This window comes from Anastrepha obliqua, chromosome 3 (assembly GCF_027943255.1).
Source record: "Anastrepha obliqua isolate idAnaObli1 chromosome 3, idAnaObli1_1.0, whole genome shotgun sequence".
In the NCBI taxonomy this organism is placed as follows: domain Eukaryota; kingdom Metazoa; phylum Arthropoda; class Insecta; order Diptera; family Tephritidae; genus Anastrepha; species Anastrepha obliqua.
The window spans coordinates 75,895,322-75,911,222 of NC_072894.1; positions in this window are offsets into that span (position 1 = coordinate 75,895,322).

Sequence of the window (15,901 nt, forward strand, 5' to 3'; positions counted from 1 at the left end):
AAAGCAAACAACAAAAGCAAGAAAGAGAGCTACCAAAGTGAATTGAGTGCGCCTCAGAAACAGGGTCATTAGGCGGTGAAGTTTTGAATAAGGTACGGAATCTGGGGTCTAAGCCGAAGAGTAAACATTTAAGACTTAATCCGATGGTGGAGGATACTGGACGTCTAAATGGGCAACTAAACGATAACGATAACAATGAAACAATAACTTACCTGCCTTTGAAAGCCTCGCAATCATCTTGCAAAAAGATAGTCAGCTCAGCAATCCGCTTATTGCGCAAACACACGAAAACACGTTCTACGGTGGATGCAAACAACTCTACACGCGCAGACGTTACTGGAAAATTGGCCACGATCATTCATACAAATCTTTATGCGTCGGTGTATTAAATGTTTTCGGCAGCAACCTATGGGTTTCAAACAGATATTAGAGAACCGAACTACACATCGGTGCATTGTTTCACCGCTCTTTCAGCACTGTGGTCTGGACAATAGAAACCCGTTTAAAGTTAACGCTGCTCTAAAACTTACATAGCGCTTTTTGTATACATGAATTCTATACTCTCCTGAAACAATTTGGAACCGTTTTAAACTGCAGGCCAAAACCTGCTATAACCGGGGTCATCGATCAGAACTGATGACGCAAACTCCGGCACATTTTTTTTCGTATGCTCTACTAGCTGCCACTCCAGAGCCGAGCCTTCTTGACATAAAGACGAGTCACCACACTAAATGAAAAAGCCTCTAACAGATGCAGATGATTTAAGAACCCATCATTGCAGTAAAAATTCAGCACAAATTTTTAGTTATCTCATTCTATTGTCATTATTTATCTTTTACACAATTTTCATGATTTTCAATCTTGCGCAAAGCACAAGTGCCCTAAGTGCAAACAACAAAGAAAGACATCAACTTCAACATTAAAAGCCTCATTTTCGATATATTGCAGACTGTCTTTGAAAATCCAATAATAATCCAAACCCATGGTGTCAATTGACCTATTATGCTATTTTTGTGAGATGTCATCAAAGATAAATGTCAAGGCAGCCATTCACTTTGCAGAAATGTAATTTTTTCCTCAGGAAAAGTACGAGAAAACGACAAAAACGGCCTTTGGCTCGATAAGGTAAGGTTCGATTACATGATATAATCGTTTATTGTTATTCCTAAAAAGATATTTCAGGCTGTACAGTCTTTTTAACAAAACATTGGACGATAATGTGTTCTTATAGCACTCAATTAAGTGGTAATAAATGCATTTCAGCTCAACAGTGCGTATGAGTGACGCAAAATTCGCAATCACAATAAATACTTAAGCGTAAAAATTTGCCCACAACGAGGAACAATCGTAACAAATTGAATAAAAAATTCTTAATTTATTTGTGTATTCCAACGGTATGCATCCACATACAACCTGTATATATTTACAAGCACATTCTGGTATGTACTGTACATACGGATTTCATAAAAGTAGAAGCATATGTACTTATGTACATATACATGGATATGTATGTACAGTACATGAGAGCTTTTACTAGTATTTGAATGCTAACAAATTGCACACACACCTGTGTATGCAAACACAAATACATGCATATATACAGGATAGTACATATAGGGCTTTCTTCTTAAAAATTCTATTTTTCAACAAAAATCTATTTTTTAGGTATATTATTCGTTTATTCGAAAGAGCAATTATTCCAATATTCCGATCGCTGTTGATACGTGACTGCCGTTCGGAAGAGCGTAGGTTCGAAACCCCGGGCATAAAACACCAAATACTAGAAAAAGTTCTTTTGTCACCCAAGCACCCAAACATCCGAGTGTATTTCTGCAATGAAAAAGCTCCTCATAAAACGCATTTCCCGTTGGAGTCAGCTTAAAACTGTAGGACCCTCCATTTGTGGAACAACATTAAGATGAACACCACAAATAGGAGGAGGAGCACAGGAAAACACGTAACAGGAAAGTACGCGCCAATTATTTTTGTATTTTTTAAATATTCCAATTATTTATGGAACAGCGCTTCTTTCATGTGCTGCCTCTCACAAATGGCCTGAACGATATTCGTCTTAAAGGCCTGAATAGTTAATGGACTATTGGAAACCCACAACAAAAGTCTAATGACGCCAAATCGCACCTCCAAGGCGGCCAAATGTTACACTGAGACCGTTGGTAACAGCTCTATAAAGCTCTCCGTTCAACAAGATAGCGTTTGTGACAGCATTTTCAAAGAAAAAATGGGCCAATGATACAAGCGCTCCATCCACTCTTTTGTGGATGCATAGTTTTTGCGGGTTTTCGATTCCCATACGCGCTACTTCTGCTGATTGAGATAGCCGCCGAGATTAAAATGCGTTTCGTCAGGCTTCATTGGCTTCTTTTAAATAAACGCACACTGCGCTACACAAAATTGACTTGGAAATAATTTTGTAATATTTCCCAACGTTCTTCAAGCTTAAAGCGATTTATTCCATTCTACGAAAGTATGAACAGTAAACTTTTTCTCAAGATTTCCAGCGGGAGCGAGCTGTCCCTGTAAAAATAACATATGTTTAAAAAGAAAAACTACTGCATGGACCACCCTGTATGTCCACTTGTTTAACAACTTAGTAAATGGACAGCATTGCAACTCAATTTCCAGGTAGCTGCGAACAGTTACAGATTCTTTTTCGCTATTATATTTTCATGAAATTTTCATTGAACAGCATTGAGATTTACTACAGTGGCGAGTTAAGCTGCTTGTTTTCTGTAGTTTTTTGTATATTATAAAGCAATGTCATGCCTGTTACCTACTACATACATACTGTCAAAAAAAAGTGAGGTTTGCTGAAGTTATTTTTAACTTGAATTGTCAAATACAGGATGACGTGCACAATCGTTCTAGATATATAAAAGTCCTTATGTAGGTAATTTCTAAATAATTGGGGCATATAATTGGATGTCTAAAAATTAAAAATTTTTGATATACTCGTGAGGCATGCACACAGGGAGGGTCCTACGACCGCAAAAAAATATTCACACGACCTTTTTCGGTTGTTTAAATTATGCCAGGTACTAGGCAAGTAATGCATGGATTCGATGTTTCGTTTTTGTCTGTCAATTTCAATTGTCAGGGCTTGGTTAACATTTTATTGGCGATTTTTGTTAATTGGCACTAAAACATCGGCCACTTGAACCAACATTAAAAAAGTGAACGATTAGGTTTTGGATGACATGTCACATAACCAAATTAAACATTTAATTAAATGTTGTATGCAGGGCGCATACTGCATTTGAGGACATACAATCTGTGTCAAAAGAAAATAACCGTTTTTTATTGTAATTTCAAGATATATTTCGCTCTGCTTTTTGCTGCATAATAGTCCCACTCAAGGGCTACGATGCCAGTGCTAACTCAGGTTAGTGTCGTTCGAAACTTTACCGAAAACTCAACCAAACAAAAATGAGTGAGGAGTAGGCGAAACTCTTCGAGGCGGTATTTTCATGCACGCATTCGAAAGGGCCGAAATTATCTTACGCCGCGGCCGCAAAAGTGATTAAAAAAGCAAAAAAGTTTGTTGTGATGTAGAATCAGCGGTATAAGGAGTACAAAACTGTTGATGACGTTGCCGAGCGCGGCTTAAAGCGAGTGACTACAAAGCGTCAAAGCATGAAGAAGATGCCAGGCTATACTCGACAACGACACAGACTGACACAGACTGTATATACATATATCATTATCTTTTTGGGATAAGGCATGGGTTACTACAACTTAATTCAAACAATGTTGAGACATGCTGTTATCGTCGCTATTTGTGCAAATCACACCGATTTAGAAACCTAAACTTTTCTTAAATACGCCCATTCATTCGTTCATGCCGTTCACCTTGAATTGGAGGCATAAGGCGGCGATGCAGAATCTGTTGCAAAGCGCAAAAAACACGTTCTGAGACTGTCTGATTTATAGAATTTATTCCACAAGTGCTTGCGAGCTCTTGACGCGATAATATTTCTGAGGATTTTATTCGTCGAGTTATCTACGAAGATCTCCGGTATGAATTCCACGCTATGCTCAGAACACAGCTGATGTTGGAGCAAACACGAAAATCGCGAATTATCCGATCAAAACGCTTCCTAAACAAAATTAAACACCCTGAAGAGCCTGAGATGTTATGGTTTTTTCTGATGAAAAAAATGTTTGCCAAGAAATGTAGTAAGGGCAGGAGGATATGCTCCAAACCTACAAAGGTTACTGTTATCAAGCACACGAAGTTTCCAGAAACTGTTATAATGTTTAAGTGATGTGCGTTCTAGAGAAAGTAGCGAAACTCTGGGCTGAGAGTGTACGCGATGACAGCCCATACATCTTTCAGCAATACTTTGCTCCTTCACGCAAAGCAATAGCGACACAAGATTGGATGGCTGAAATTTTCCATGACAATATAACACCAAACTTATGCCCTCCTAACTCTCCTGACCTTAATTTCCTGGATTACTGCGTGTTGGACGTTGTTGAGCCTAAAACCAGTATCCTAATAACACCATTTCTTCCCTGAAAACTGCAATTAATACCGTTATGGTCAATACGAACATAAACACCCCTTTCTGAGGATGTCGGCATATCGGTTGGCTCATACCATGCAATCCTTTCGGAAATTTTGGGGATGTAGCGTGTGGCAGCGAAATTCGTTCCAAAATTGCTGAATTTTGACCAAAATCAACGTCGCATGAGCAGCGCGCACAAATTATTGAATGACGTCAACGATGATCCAGATTCACTTAAAAGGGTCATAACTGGTGACGTATCATGGATATGACATGGTTATGACATCGAAACCAAAGCCCAGTCATCCCAATGCGAGAGTCCAGGAGAGCCAAGAGTCGATAGTAGAAAATCGCCGAGTACGCAAAACACCTGTCTTATTTATGCCTCTCCCAAACTAAAATTGCTATATTGCTAAAACCATGAACATATCTTCGAGACCAGTCTACCAACATAACAAAAATAATAATCAAAAGTCGAGAATGTACGTAGCCCGCGAAATTTGAAAATTCACCTTATGTTTTGAACACATCTCGTGTATTATATATGATGTATGATATAAATAATAATATCCTTAAGTATCTAGGACGACTTTCGCAGTAACCCTGTATTTTCAACTGGATCCTTTACAATTGCATACATTCAAAATTCATAAGTATATAAGGTTATTTAATGAATACTTGTAATCACGTCACATGTTAATATTATAGGGTGGGTCATGTAAAATTTGCTTTTTGAATCGGCTATAAAAAAAAACTAATCAATATTTTTTCAAACTTTTTTTTTATTTTGATTCAATCTTCATTGTTATTTATGAGTGAAAAATAAAATCGTTTAAATGACTGCCACGACTGGCTTTACAGTAGGCCATTCAATCAACCCAATTTTTAAGCACATTTTCGATTGTTTTGGCTCCAATTTCATTAATGGCAACTTCGATTTCGTGTTTTAAAGCATCAATCGTCTCTGGATGGTTCGCATAGCATTTGTCCCCACCAAAAATAGTAAAACGGGCTTAAATCACAGTTCCGAGGTGGCCAATTGATATTGGAATTTCGGCTGATTATTCGGTTTTCAAAAACGGTAGCCAAAAGTTCGAGTGTAACTTTGGCAGTGTGACAAGTTGCACCGTCCTGTTTGAAACCAAATGTCGTCCATGTCATCCTCTTCAATTTTTGGAAACAACTTGTTGACCATGTCACGGTAACGCTCACCATTTACTGTAACCGCGGCTCCTCGCTCATTTTCGAAAAAAAATGGCCCGATGATACCGCCAGACCAAAAACCGCACCAAACAGTGACTCGTTGTGGATGCATTTGCTTCTCTACAGTAACGTGTGGATTTTCTGAGCCCCAAATCCGACAATTTTTGCTTATTGACGTAGCCACCGATGTGAAAATCAGAAAAGTAGAAGAAGACTCACCACTTTGGAAATAGGTTTTCAATATTTCCCAATTTTGTTCAAGCGTATAGCGTTCCATTTCGTAAATGTCAAACCTTGAAGTAAATTATGAACACATTTGACATGTCATTTGTGTTACCATTCTCAAAAAAATAGGTAGTTCAAAAAGCAAACGCTATATGGCCCACCCTGTATATTAGTATAGTATTCCCAACTTTGAGGTAGAGGTAAGATCTGAATGATGACACAAACAGGCCGAGAGCGAATTTTAGCCAATCTGCTGGTATTTTATTCTAGAACCAAGACTCCATCTTCAAACTAGTCTCAAGATTATACATATCATCCACTACTTCTAGCCGTAAGACAAGTTGGCAGAGTATCAGCTGAGGAACATTAATGTGATATAATTATCTATCCTGGTTAGGGTAGTTTGTCGTTGGAAACGGATGGTATTTGGGCATTGGGAATATTTTCAATTGGATTTATTCAACATAAGTTAGCTTTTACCATTTGCGGAACAACATCAAGACGCAAGCCACAAATAGGAGGAGGAGCTTGGCCTAACACCCAAAAAGAGTGTACGCGCCAATTATATAAATAAAGTTAGCTTTTTTTTGCCTGTTATTTGATTATTTTTAGATTTTAGTGCGCTGAATACAAATCTGTTAATAGGTATTAATGGACAATTTTTATCATTTTAATCGAATTTTCAGAAAATGAGTGCTGAGTTCCGAAAAATCAAGAATTTAGGCATTTTTGACAAAAACAGCGAAGTTATTAGTTACATTGCATGTATGTCTGTTTCAACTCAGTGCATTACTGTAAGACATTTGTTTAGTGGACGTCTGTTACTGCCAGTTCTGGATAGCGTTTGTTCGCAGGAATACTCTTCACTTGAATCTATACTGTAGTACATATTTATTGTAAGAATTCCGTATTTAAAAAAATATCTTGGATATGCCCTCCTACATTTTCCTAATGTTTCAAAGAACATGGTTATATATTTATTAAGTTTGTTTATTTATATAGGCATAATTATTTATTTATGCCTTACTTAACCTAATGACAATTATAAATAATTGTAACTATTTTCGCTCATTGGGCATATTTCCCAGAACAAGGTGGTCCACCTTAATACACAATGCATACATATATAAATGCGTGGTTTAAACAGTATTTTGTTGGTTGGTCACAATTAAAGCATAAATATAACCAATGTAACAGTATGAGTAGCAACAATAAAAACAGTCGAACGAAATTATTCAATGGCAGAAGGGGGTTATTGGTTTTATTGAACATTAATCACGCAATTTATGGTAAACGGGGAAATCACAATCAGGGGAAAAATCAGAAGGTATACATTGTCATTACATATGTAAATGCACATAAATACAATATACAAAGATGCATACATACATATGCATATATATAGCATTTTACATATTTTTATGTATCTTCATTAGCATACACACCCTGTAGCAGATCAGGCCATCTCCGACTAGCACAGAACTAGTCCATTTTGAGACAGTACTATTCAGCGCTCAATCCTTAGCAAATAGTTTTAATTATTGTGGCGGACGCTGTAGGGGGTTTCTACATGTAGTTGGCTTCTACCCGACGATCCGGGTTTAAACTGTACTGTAGGCTAGCGGTCCAAATAACTACGGGTACTAGCCGTCCATACCACTAAAGGCCGTTATTGAAGACGGTGAAAGGCTTGGTTCCGAGTAGTAATACCATCAATGTATTCACTAATGGATCAAAAATAGAAGAGGGGATTGGCGCTGGCATATATTATGCGGAATTAAGCATCAATAAAGCATTTAAATTCCCTAACTATTGTACTGTGTTTCAATCTGAGATATTTGCTGTAAAGAAAGTAGCAGAGCTTGTATGTGCAGACGCAGCAATTAACTGCGCAATAAACTTTTACGTGGATAGCCAAAAGCAATAAAATCATATGGATATCATCCAAAAATGTCCTTAAATGCAAGAAAGCAATCAACAAGCTCGCTCGCAACCGCAGGCTTTGTGTTTATTGGGTTCCTGGACATAAAGGCATAGAGGGAAATGAGGCAGTGGATGGAATAGCTAAAGAAGGCGCGAAACTTGCCAGGGATGAAATAAGTCAGATACTTAAACCTCTACGCATAATTTAAAAAGAACTAGAGGAACGCATACGAAGAAAGGCAAAAGACAGATGGCTTAGCCTAACCAATTGCAAAGCTGCCAGGATCGTGTGTAAACACGCGTATGATGACAAGTATACTAAATCGCTTATATCGTTCTATGGTAGAAGCTGTAGAACTTTTGTTGGTATTGTATATTAACAGGCACTGCCTTTATGCAGCACACGTGCACAAGCTGAATTTTAATTTTCAGGAAATGTAATGAGCCGGGTACAGGAGAAACCTTGGAGCATTTCCAATGCTACTGACCGGCTATCTCGGAAACTAGACTATGCTACCTGGGTGCTTACAGCTTTGAAATGCTAGAATCTATCCCTGAAGTAGAGCTCGAGCGACTCCTAAAATTCACGAATAGTACGCACATCTTGAGTGATGCATATTTTCGCTAAATAGGACTCTGATCTGATATCGCAATGGGCCAGAATGATATGTGCATGGCTTCGGCCAGACAGTATAACCTAACCTAACCTAACCTAGCGGTTCATATAAAATAAACCTTGGAGCATTCGTTATTTGAAAGAAAATGCATAACGCCACATTGAATTGATATTTGCCTTCAAGTTTCAGTTTATAATATTATGTCCTTAAGCGCGTTAGGACACTTTCGATATCAGACTCTGTTTTATTAGGCATATAAGATATATAATATCCTACTTCGTACTAGGTTTTGTAAGGCGTAAGCCTCTAAGTACTGTCATCCGTATACCTACAGCTTCTCCTCACATAATTTATTAGGCCACATCTTGAATACGCCGTTTTTTTTATGGAGGCCGGCCAATCATTTTATCACTAATAAGATTGGATGTGTTAAAAAAATTGTTGTTTTTCGGTCTTCGCCTTTTAAACTTTAGTGCACCCATACCGTCATATACTTCTCGTACAAGTATATTACTCACTTTTAAATCTCTTGAAACTCGTAGCTCTGTTCTAAATCTTTCTTTTACTTTTAAAATCATCAGTACTGCAATTGATGGAACTGCCCGTCTTTGTTGGAACGAATCAGATTTATTGTTCTTCAACATCCTCTTCGTAACCTACTTACGTTCTATGGTGATTATAAAGGGTTTTCCAATAACAGGTGTTATTTTGATTCGAGCTGTTGAGATAAGCTAGTGATGTGAAAAATAAAGAGAAAATCCAAGAGTTATTGTTGAAAAGCCTCTCTATCCTCAACGTGTGACTGTTTGGTGCGGTTTATGGTCCGGCGGAGGGCGGAGTCATTAGACCTTACTTTTTCGAAAATGAAGCTGGAGCAACAGTTACGGAGAATGGATTGCGTTATCGAGAGATGATTAACGATTTTTTATTGGCGGATTAGATGGTATTGATCTAGACAACGTTTATTTTCAACAAGACGGCGCTACGTGCCACACAAGCAACAAACCAATGATCTTTTAAGTTTTTCCTAATAGCGGACGCCCCTGCGCAGCTATGGCAAACCCTCCATTATTTATTTATTTTTTATTTAGTTTTAAGTTACTATTGTGCTCAGACTACATAAATAAATAAAAATGGTTTACCAAAATTTAATGGGCTATAAAACCACATACCTTGAATCATTTTTTAATTTTAACTAAAAAGATTTAAATTTGAGGTTTGAAGTAGCTTAAAATTACCGTAAAGAGATGAAAGCTTCAAAAAGCCATCACTAATAGAAGTAAAAACATTGCTGAAGCATCAACGAGATGGTGTGATTCCGAAGTGTCGCAGGGATACGGCGCCTGCATATTACATTACAAAGGGCAAAAGAAGTGAAGAGAAGAGCTACTTCTTCGGGCCATCTTCACCTAACATTTATTTTACATCAATTTTAAGGCAATCTGAAATAAACAGAATGGGACTACTCTCCCCCTTTTTTTTGACACTGCTACAATGTTTTTTACTGAGTTATTTTATATACGCATACATACGAACATATGTTAGTGGCCAGTAAGCAGTTAATGGAAAATCGGTTTGTGTGCATAATAACCACAAGGCATATGTGTGTAACAATACACTTGCATATCCACGTGCCTACAGACAGGCGCCCAAATGTTCTTCCACATAGCGTGTAAATTGTCCTTTTCGATCAGTTGCATTCACCCACCATTTAATTCCCTCTCGCTCTTTTACTCTCTTACTCATCGCCTTCCGCCCTTTGGAGTGGAGTGCAACCATTTTGAGTTTCCTGCACGCAATGGTGATTGGCATAGTGATAAAGATACGTATTGGAAAATAATTACTGGCAATTGTATGCTTCTCAGTTGACTTCCGCGCTATAGAATATTCAACAAGGACGAGCTAGTACCTACATATGTATGTATGTATTTGGTATATATGTATACATGATATGTTTACTCGTATGCATGTGTGTATGTACATATGTGTGCTTGTAGAAATATGTAAAGTTTATTATGCATATGTATGTACGTAAATATATGAATATTATAAAAAAGTAATTGAAACACTTAATCAAACGGACTTCACTATAATGAAATTGTCCCTTTTAGCGACTGGAGCCTACTTAAAAACTTTAACTTCTATATTAATTAATTTTAAAAGCGACAAGAGTGAATAAGTTTGGAATTGTAATCTCGTTGAAAGGTCCGTATTATTTGCTTATTAAAATGAAGTATCATGTCATTCAGTTCAGAAATGTATATTATATACTTATACAGTGTTACCGGGAAAAGCCGTCCCAGATACTTAAAGGCATTATTATTCGAGTAATTTCTAATTAATTTGGTTATAGGTATAACATAATATCCAAAACTTAAACGTTTTCGAGCTATTCGATTTTTAAAGTTATTTAAAAAAAATATTTTTTGTCCACTTCTTTTTTTTTTTTTTGAAGTATATCCAAACCACTTCCAGATCATGCTTCCGGAATTTTCAATTTTAGTTTCATAACCGTACGAAATATGTGAATCAAATATTCACGCGGCTAATAACTCGATATAGCGTTTTTTAAAATCAATTCATTTAAAAGACAGAGTCAGAACATAAATACTGTGCGGAAGCGAATCAGTCGAAATTCTTTGAGAAGGCAGAAAATCATGACTAGAGAGCGGGACTTGCCACGATTAATCGATGCTGTCCCTATATGAAAGCTTTTCGGAAGTGTACTAGTGAAGTGACAAAAAAACTTCTAAATATTCCCTTTCCTAGGCTTGTACGTGTTATAGGCTGAGTCAAGTCACGGCCGGAGATATTAATTTTACCATACTTAATTTTATAAATCATATTACTAATCAACAAAAACTATTTCATTTAAAAGTAATTAAAAAATGCTAAATAGAACATAAAATATAACATAACAACCTTCGAGATTTCGCAGCCAAAAGAATCTAACCTATCATTTAGAGTTTGTCGAATAGAAACGTGACCGTCATAACTTATAAACTATTTGACGAATTCGATTCTAACAAACTGCATTGTATGGACTTATATTTATTATGCACCACCATTAGCTATAAGGGCTGCACATCTTCGAGTCATATTTGTGTTAATTTCTGCGTAAGTTCTGGAGTTCTCTGAAACAATCGAGTCTGCCTGGATAACTGTTTAACTGCCCATATTTGTTTTCCTTTGAGTTTTTGCTTAACATTACCATTGGCATCAGACGACTGCGAAGGTCAATCCAACACTTCTATCCCAGTTTACTGTTTCCACTCTAAACATCTTCGGCTTCGATGGTTGGCGAGTTCTTCCAAACATCTTCGCAGCTGAAAGCAATAAAGGTTTTTGGTAATTTTTTTTCAGCAAAACTGCGTTCAAAATGCCGGTAAATACAAATAAACGGTCAACTACTTTTTCGGAGAAGCAGCCTCAAACGTGAACTTTAGCTAGATGCTCAACATTTCCTTGAAGTTGTCGATTGTCACCCGAGCACCAGGAGCGATTTATGCAACTATTGGCCTAAAAGGAAGATTCCCTTCTGAATTTACATGCAAGTCTTTTTTCAATGTGCTCTGGAATTTGAAAACTTCTGTGCATAAACGGCCGCGAATCGTGTATTTGGATACCACTTTTCCTTAAAGCTGCTTCAGCTTCTCGCAGCATTAAGTTCGGCTTTGTCACAGTCAAATCAATGATCTTCTGATCTTGCTTTGGGGAAGTCGTCAACGTTTTTAACTTTGGTATACCATTGCTCCCATTTATTCATGAATATATTCGACTCCTTGAAATGTTTTGCTTACAAATCCACGTGACATTTTTGGACATTAGGGTGTGTACAGAGAAATACTGCCACAATTCGTTTTTCGTATGAGGAATTATTTTTATAAAAACAACGCACGCTTTGTAAATTTCTCACAAAACTAAGAAATTGCACAACGCGTGTCGCGAAAAGGATACACCTATTTAGCAGCATTTTCTTTCTATAACGTAGTTTGCTAGAAAGCAGTTCATTTATTCATTTATGTCAAGCCTTACGAGTTTCCCTTCCATTTTCGTTGTGCACTAATAGACCTATAATCCATGTAAAAAAATATTGTAACTATCAGATCAACATATAAACGCAGCCCTCGAAATTATACTTCTAGCCTAAGATGGAAAAACATTCTTCCTCAGGTGGGCACACCAAGTGAAGCCAAGTCTGTCTCCACCGTCTTTCAGAGCCCGAACGTTTATATCCATTCCGGCGACTGGGTCCAGCCATCCAACGTAGCTGCCGCATCTTTATTCGCCACGCTATGTCTACGGGTGAACAATATGAAGTGTTACCAACTTCACACTGCTTGTATCTGTAAAACAGCTCATGACATCAACGTCAAAATTGTTCTAATGACAGTTCAATATATTGGTTATAAGCCATCAAAAGCATTTGCGTCTCAGTTTTGTTGTATTTTTTTTCTGTGATGGAATTCAAACGTAATAGTGTGGAAAATCACAACCAGCCATTGTTCGTGAGCTCAGTCACCTCAAAGTGAATAAAATATTTGTGTATCGCACTATAAAACGTTACAATGATACTGGTAGCATTGCAAAACGCTATGGAGGCGGACCAAAAACAAACCGCAACAACGCCAGAAATGGTTCGGAAAGTGAAGGCTCGACTTGAACAAAATCCACGTCAAAGTGGAAGAAAAATGGCCAAAGTACTTAAAATATCGCAAGACAGCATTCGACGCATATTGAAAAATGTGCTCAAGGTCAAGGCTTACAAGTTCCAAAAAGCACACGTTCTTTCACCCAAGCAAAAAAAAGTTCGGTGCAAAACGTGGCGAATTTCCTAACATTGTGTTTTCTGATGAAAAAAATTTCGCAATTGAGCAGTTCATAAACACTCAAAACGATCGTGTTTACTTCACCAAACGCTCATACGAGAATTTGAGCCTACGTATGGCTACTCGAAGCAATTTCCCATCGCAAGTAATGGTGGCCGCAGTGACCGCTAATGGACGCTTTTTATCGAGCCTGATGTAAAAGTGAATGCGACTTATTATCAGGGAAATGTTTTAGAAGCTGCTTTAGAGCCGTGGACACGCAAACATTTCGGTCGTAGACCATGAACGTTCCAACAGGACTCGGCACCGTCTCATAAAGCTCGTGTGAACCAAGAATGGTTAAAAAATCATGTTCCACTCTTCATTTCATCCACACAATGGCTTTCGATTTCGCCAGACGCAAATCCGATAGACTATTCCATCTGGTCCATTTTGAAGAGCAATTTGAGGTCTAAAAAATGTGCCAGTATGGATGCGCTGAAAAAAGCGATTATACGAGAATGGGCCAAGATACCTCAAGATCACAGTCGTGCAGCATGCAACTCATTTTTTGACCGTTTCAAGGTTATAGTCAAGGCAAAAGGTGGTCATATCGAGCTAAAGTGAATATATGTTAAAATTTCCATCATTTTTGAACAACTTTGTCTTTGAAATCAATAAAAACTAATTTCATACAAAAAAGTTATGGTGTTTTGAATAGGTAACACTTCATATCGTTCACCCTGTATGTCGTCGTAAAACTCATACAGCTCATTGGGCAACTCACAGGGGCAAAAATCCAAAAATCTTCCGCAGAATACTTCTCTCAAACACTCCGAGCGTCGCTTCATCGGATGTTTTCATCGTCCACGCTTCTGCGTCATACGTTTGGAAGGGTATTAGAAAGTTAGTTTTGTTCGTCGAGAGAGGACTTTACTACTCATTTACCTACTTAGTCTAAAGTAGCACTTGTTGGCAAGAGAGATTCTACGTTGGATTTCAAGGCTGACATTGTTATCGGTGTTAATGTTTGTTCCTAAATAAACGAAGTATTTTACAATAATTGTTCGCTCTTATAAAAAATTGTGCCTGAGCGATTAAGTTCTGCGGCGCGTGCGATGCTCTCCAACATCACGTTAAAGAAGTCACACGACAACGAGTCACCTTGTCTGAAACCTAGTCTTGCATCAAACGGTTCGGAGAGCTCCTTCCCAATTCTGATGGCGCTGCGTCGATTCTCTTTTCATGGGTCTTTTCCAAGACTTGGCGTATTGTGAATAACTGGCCGATGGTGGACTTTCCAGGTCTAAAGCCACACTGATAAGGTCCAATCAGTTGGTTGATGATGGGCTTCAGCCTTTCACACAATACGCTCGCTAGAATCTTATAGGCAATATTGAGAAAACTAATCCTACGATAATTGTTGTTCTTTAGCCGCATTATCTCTCTTTTCACCACGTCATAGTCGGGTAGCGGAACCCCAGTTCCGTTGTCAACGACTGAGGTATCGTGATCTTTACATGCGCAGTTGTCACTATTTAACCGGTTCGAGAAGTGTTTTTCCATAATTTAAGTATGCTCTGGATGTCAGTCAGCAGATCGCCGTCTTTGTTCTTACAAGAAAACGCCCCGGACTTAAAAGCTTCTGTAAGCCGCCGCTCTCTCTGCTAGAACTTTCGGGAGTTATTCCTATTTCCCAGCATCTCAAGCACCTCACACTCACGTATTTCGGCCTCTCGTTTTTTCTTTCTGATAATACGTCTCCCTTCCTTTTTTAAGTCTCGGTAGCGATCCCACATGACTCGCATTGCACTCGATCGCAGCGTGGTTTTATAGGCAGCAGTAGTTGGCGACAAAGTCTCTCTGCCACAACAAATCCAACACCGCATTTGCGCTCCTTTACTTGGCAGCCGCAAGGTCCTATGTTTTTCTTACCCCGTCAATCGCATCTCTTGGATGGCAGTGATGTCAGCCTTTACTCTCACGAGGACATCAACCAGCCGGGCAGAGGCACCTTCCCCATTAAGGGACCGGACATTCCAGGGGCATGCCCTCAAATCGTAGACCTTATTTCGTTTTCAAGGGTGGTCATCAGTACAAGAAGTTCTCATCCGAAGCTTTGTTCGTGTTTTCATTTAGGGGGATTTTTACGTGGCGGGTCCCAAACCCAGCGAATAAGCATATATCGTGGATTGTATCGCCTTCTCACGTTGGCTCTCTCCCGAACGGGTGTTCAGAAGCTAGAAGCAAGAGGATACTTGGGCTAGTCCCGCCTAATCTAAATATGGAAGCATCCTCCAATGATGGAAAAACATTGGTAATTGAAAATTGTTGTATTGTTTTTTAAAATATTATTTGCACTTTTGCATTCGTTTAAACCAATTTTCGAACCACTCGAACCGTCGCGTTTCCAGGCCTTGTTTTCCACGTTGCATCCCACTCGAGGATGCCTCAGTCTCCCGATATGTGGAATGACGATCTTGCTCAATCATTTCGCGTCATACAGCATCGATACTTTCTGTCACCACAACAGATTTTGGACGACCTTCCCCAAATTCGTCGTTTAGCGAACAACGATCATGAAAATTCATTGTAATAG